Source organism: Muscardinus avellanarius, assembly GCF_963383645.1.
Source record: "Muscardinus avellanarius genome assembly, chromosome: 12".
NCBI lineage: Eukaryota > Metazoa > Chordata > Mammalia > Rodentia > Gliridae > Muscardinus > Muscardinus avellanarius.
Window position 1 is genome coordinate 45,636,967 of NC_137798.1, and position 6,441 is coordinate 45,643,407.

Genomic DNA, 6,441 nt, shown 5'->3' on the forward strand with positions numbered 1-6,441 from the left:
TAGTATACCCCGATTAATATAGCTTCTAGATATCTTTAAAATATGTACTATTTCTAAATTATAACATTAGTGATATAAATTTTGTTATGTCATTGCTTTATTTATTTATTTATTTATTTTTGCTGGAGAACTTACTTTTATTTTTGCAGTCTTATACTAGGAAGTTGACATTTAATAATCCATTGTTCACAACTGATTTATAAAAAATTTAATCTTAAAATTGTACATTAATATCCTATGACTCCAAGTTTTACTACTCTCCTTCAAGTCTGAAGAAAATGATTAATTTACTAAGTTTAACAGACAGCACAATCCCCCTGACACTCACATGAGAATTAAGAATAGCCAGTATCAAACTGGCCTGACACCTGATTGTGTTCCTTGCTCAGGTTACCTGCATTAAATTTAAAAGACACAAAATTAAACTAGGGTGTTTATATCTTATTTTAAAAAACACAAGTTTTTCAATGCAAATTAAAAAATTAACATTAAAATTTTTACCAAATTTTAACCTTATTATGATGTTTTATCCAATTATACTTTCAAATTACCTGGTTAATTGTGAATTAATTACAAGTAACATCATGTTGGATTTTTTTGTTTGCCCCGCATTTCACAATGATTACAAAATTAATATAACTTTTAAAATATTAAAGAATGCTATACGTATTGTACTTTTCTGGTAGGCTGGGCTAGTATCTTTCATGACAAGTTACCAAAACAATTGAATAAAATACATTTTTAAGTCAATAGGTACTTGATTATTTTCCCTGAAATCATCAATATCATGACCAAAATCTTCCTGAGTTTTGTAAGATTTGATTCCTTAAGTATAGTTTTAATGCTTAACTTACAAAAGCTCCTCATATATTGACTTGTTATGTCCTTTTCTTGGTCCCTCAATGACCAAAGATAATTTTAAACAAATTACATTTTATATTTCCTGGCTTAATAAAAGCTACAATTTCTATTACCCAAATTAAGAAATAATATAATCAAAAGCCATTAACCTTGAAATGTCTATGTCTGTCTGTCTGTTGGTCCCCACAGAACCTTCCCAAACCTTTATACCTGAAAGATTTAATCAATTGTGTATGAGAATCAAATTTGGTAAAGAAAAAATTTACAAAAATAAAATCACTTCCCAATAAGCTTGACAGAATCAAGGTATTCATTTTCAATTGTGTTCCACTGATGACATTACTGAACTCTGTCCAATGGTTTACTTCCAAGTGGTCCACTATGGAATTCTTCAGAATGTTTTTAAGATTGGCTGTAGCTAGAGTTCTGACTTCCATTTGGACCCTGTTCTCCTTCACTGTTTGGTGGTGGTTTTGGTTTAGGCATCTTACTAAGAATAGTGGCCATCTCTTTTCTCTCATCAAAATCCTTCCACTGCTCATATAGTTTCAAAATAACCCTGATTATTTCCCAAATCTCCATATCCACAGAAAGCTCAGCAAATCATTGTCTGGCATCTTTCTGTTGTACAACACAGGCTACAGGCAAGCTAAAGCTATCATGAAAGGAGGGTACAGTAGGCATAGATCATTCTGTAGGTACCATTCACTGTCCTCCATGCAAGGGGAAGCAACCTGTCTTCTTGGCCCATGTCCTGCACATACTGGACTAAAGGTCTATGAGGACGATACACTATCAAGCAACAATCCATTAGTTCTAAAAGGTAGAGTTCACATTCTAATACATGATTCATCCTATAAGGAAGTTCCTTTGGAAAGGCATATGAAAATCTAGTTTTTAATACAGAAGTAGCAGCAGAAATCAATCTTGTATTTGAGACTACTCCAAATTTCTCTACTTTGGATGCCAAAAACATACACGTAGGAGCCATTAATACTGGATCTATACTTTTCAGAGAATACCTGGCATAGAATCTCTTGAAAAAGACTGTAGCAGTGACAATAACTTGTCTTAATTTAAGATGTTCACCTAATGCTTGGATAACATTTGTAAAAAATATCTGTAATTTCCAATATTCTTCTGAGAGAAACTTTAAGTCCCTTTCGCGTTCCTTCAATAGATCTTGTTTATCCAAAATCCACTGCAAATAGTGGAAGCTCTGCCAAAAGTTCCCTGCCATGGAACACAGCTTGCCCTGATAAAAAAAAAAAAAAAAAAAAAAAAAAAAAAAAAAAAAAAAAAGCACCAGCCAGCGGAGCAGCCTGCGGAGCGACCATAGACCCAGCCGGTCCAGTAACCAACCGTACTACTGGATCCATCAGCTCCGCTCCACTCCGCTCCACAGAGGCACCCATGTCATTGCTTTATTAACATTTTCTTTTTTTCTTTTCTTAATTTTTTATTGGTGCATTGTAGTAATACATCATAATGGGGTAGAAGATGGTAGAGGCATACATGCACACAACATTCTAAATTATGTTTTGTCCTAAAATGTAAACACATTGATAGTTCACTTAAAAAGTAACAATTTTACATTTATGCTTTATTCTTTCATCTTTGGAAGAGGATAAAGATGAGTGGGAACCATGATAATATCTAACATGTTTATTCCTGGTTACAACCTTAATACTAAAATTTTTAAATTTTAAAATAATATCAATTATCAAAACAAATGAACCCTAATAAAATGGCTAACCGAGATTTTTATATTATCATTAAGTGCCTTAAAAATTCAGTCCCAAATTTGCTATATTCACATATATTTTAGAGTATTCTTTTTAAATAGTACTCATGATTTAAATTTATTTTGTAATACATTATAAAGTTAAGTACAATTTTATTCAACATTTATTCAATGCTAATCTACTGACGATGTACTTTCTGCCAGATATTCTGAGTTCTGAGCTTTACAACAGCAAACAAATTATACTTTAATTCTAACCTAGTAAAGTTGGGTCCTAATAGGGATATAATTACTTATACAAGTCATTATTCAAATATAATTATAGTAATAATTATATAAATAATCTACTATTTATAATTGTGAAAAATAAAATGAAACCTGGAAGGAGTGTGCTAAGAGGAACTGTTTGGGAAATGAGGAATATTTGCTGAGAAAGGGATGTTTATATTGAAACATTACAGAAAATAAAACAAAAAAGAAACTTGGCGTGGTGATGCTGGCCTGTAATACCAGTACTTGGGAGACTGAGACAGAGGATTGTAGGCTTGAAGACAGGGTAGCCTCAGCAACTTAATGAGAACCTGTTTCAAACTATAACTTCAAATAGGGCTGGGAGTCTAGCTCAGAGGTAGAATAACCGTGGGTCTAATCCCTGGTACCAAAAATAAATCAATTAGTCAATCAATTAAAAAAAGAATAAAGCTTCAGATTAATTAATTTTGTGATAGGATATTCCTGTCAGTTAAATAAATTTATGTCCCCATAGTCATTACCACAAAGCATAGATCTATAGTACTTATAGAGAGATTTTAGTCAAGAAATTTTGTGATGAAGAAAGTTCTTTAAACTACATTTACTTTGTTTACATAAGGAATTACATTCTAAATTTTCCCACAGATTGTTAAAATGGACTCTTAATTTCACAGTCTAAGATAACAGCTAAAAGCAATTGAGATCACTTTTAAGTACTGGGGAATTGAGAAACTTTCTTTTATGAAGAGTGAATTGTGCTTCTACCATTTTGTACTCCATTAAGATGTATGACTACAATGCACCAAAAAAAATTCATTCTATTAAAAAAAAAAAAAGCTGGGTGTGGTAGTACATGCTTGTAATCCCAGCATTGGGGGGGGGGGGGGCTGAAACAGGATAATTGCAGTTTGCAGACAGCCTCAGCTACTTAGTGAGGCCCTTTGCAACTCAGTGAGACTCTGATTCAAAATAAAGAATAAAAAAATGGGGTGGGGGTATAGCTCAGAGGTGTAATGTCCCCTGGTTCTGCCCCCAGTTCCACAATAAATAAATAAATAAATAAATAAATAAATAAATAAATAAATAAAGTGAATTGAAATGATTTACATTGCAATTTGAAGTTTGGGATTCAGAGACATTTTCACATGTAATTGGACTTTTTCGCTCAAATGGATAAAAAATATCTGTTTATTTGATTACCTTATCAGACAAAGTATTAGGAAATTAGCAGAACATTCCATCTTGGGAGGCCTTGCATCCTCATTTTTGTGCTTGGAGCTGTATTAAATACCTCTTCTCACTCTCTCAGTTTATCTTAACCTCCGTGTTTGCTGAGACAACAAGCTTTGCATAGGTTTCAACCCAACTTCACTCTGCATTTCCAGTGATCTGCTGTGGTTTCCTCTGAAACCCTTATGGATATACTGATAGATACTCTCCCCTCAAAGGTGAATGGGAAGTTTATGCCCTATAGGGCCTCATTTCATTAGTGGGATATGAGGACTGGTGGGTAAAATTTCTCCAATTTATCCCTTGGGAAAAGAATTCTAAATCATTATTAGAAAGCCCTGGTTATATCAAATAATAGATCTCTAAGATAGAGACTAACTTGATAATGTGTTCTAGAATTGTCTTTTCATATGAAGCTTGACATGACAGCCATTATCTTGCATTGTAACTACCATAAGACGAGAGAGAGAGAGAGAGAGAGAGAGAGAGAGAGAGAGAGAGAAAGAGAGAGAGAAAGAGGAGGAGAGGAGAGGAGAGGAGAGGAGAGGAGAGGAGAGGAGAGGAGAGGAGAGGAGAGGAGAGGAGAGAGCGAGCGCGAGCACACAGGCAAAATACAACTCAACTAGTGGCACCATCAATGAGAGTGGGCAAAGTAAGTGAATAAGCAGGCTTTAGAAATGAATTAAAACTCAGACATGAGCCAGGCTGGTGGCACAAATCTGTAATACCAGTACTTGGGAGACTGAAACAGGAGGATTGCAGTTTTGAAACAGTCTCAGCAATGTAGTGAGGCCATCAGCAACTTAGCAAGACCCTGTTTCCAAATAAATAATAAAAAATGAGTCTGGGGATGTAGTTCAGAGGTAGAACACCTCTAGGTTAAAACCCCAGCAAAACACACACACACACACACACACACACACACACACACACACACACACAGACACACTCCAGCCAAATGTCCATTAACAGATGAATGGATTACAAAACTATGGGATATATACACAATGAAATTTTACTCAGCCATTAAGAAAGATACAATTACTTAATTTGCAGAGAAATGGATGGAACTGTAGCACATTATGCTAAGTAATATTAGTCAGTCACAAAAAGTAAAAAAGTCAGATGCTCTCCCTAATATGCAGAAGCTAGGAAGAAAATGGGTCATAGGAGGAAATCTAGATGATAAAGGAGAAAGTATAAATGAGCAAATAAGGCAGCCTAACTGAGGGAGAAAGGAGGGGAAGAGGAAAATTTCCTAATGTACATGATGTGCATTCACAAACATATCAAACAGTAAGCCAAACATAAAAAGGTGGGGGGAAGGAATGAGGTGGGAATTGGGTAAAGGCTAACTGGGTGATGTTTGCATGTATGCCTCTACCATCTTGTACCCCATTAAAATTTATGACTACAATGCACCAATACAAAATTAAAAGAGAGGGGCAGAGAATACAACTCTTTCAGAAGTTAGATTCCATTTTAATCTTTTGTTATATGTGGTTGGAATTTATTTTATAAACGATGTAATATTTTGATGATTTCAACTTTTTGTCTAAAAAGTGAATTTGGTTGTCATTTGAGAGAGAATGTAGGAGTAGACGTTGATTTACTAATTGTTTTTGCAAAACACACTTTTTTTGGTGCATTGTAATCATATATCATATTGAGGTTTAGTTTGATATAAACATAAATACACAAAGCACCCAGTATGTTTCTCTCTGGATCCTATCTGCTCCTTCTCTCTCCTCATTCCTAATATTGAAATTGTTCTTGAGCTTGGTGTGGTGGCACGTTTGTAATCCTAACATTTGGGAGACTAAGGCAGGAGTATCGTGGTTTGAGGACAGCTTCAGTTACTTAGCAACTCAATGAGACCCTGTTTCAAATTTAAAAAAATAGCCAGGCGTGGTGGCGCACGCTTGTAATCCCCGTGCTTGGGAGGCAGAGACAGGAGGATCACACAGGTTCGAAGCCAGCCGCGCGTGCTGGATTAGTAGAGCTTGTTTCCAAATAAAAATGTAAAAATAGGTCTGGGAGTGTAGCCCGGAGGTAGAAGGGCTTCCAGGAACCCCAGTACCACCAAAATAAAAAATAAAAATAAAAATATTAAAAATAGGTTGGGAGGTTGTGCACACTTGTAATCCCAGCATTTGTGAGACTGATATAGGAGGATCGTGGTTTACAGACAGACTCAATTACTTAGTGAGGCCCTTTGTAACTCGGTGAGATTCTGTTTCAAAATAAAGGATAAAAAGTAGGGCTGGAGGTGTAGCTCAGAGGTAGAATGCCCCTGGGCTCCTTCCCCAGTACTGCAATAAATAAATAAATAAATAAATAAATAAATAAATAAA

At 34.9% G+C, this 6,441-nt stretch overlaps 1 pseudogene across 1 annotated transcript; it reads right to left on the bottom strand.

Annotated features, from left to right (window-relative positions):
- Nucleotides 1-1,263: 1,263 nt before the first annotated feature.
- Nucleotides 1,264-2,254, bottom strand: LOC308271323 (cyclin-C-like; annotated as a pseudogene). Its single transcript has one exon. The product of its transcript is annotated as a cyclin-C-like (transcript).
- Between the last annotated feature and the right edge of the window lie 4,187 nt (nt 2,255-6,441).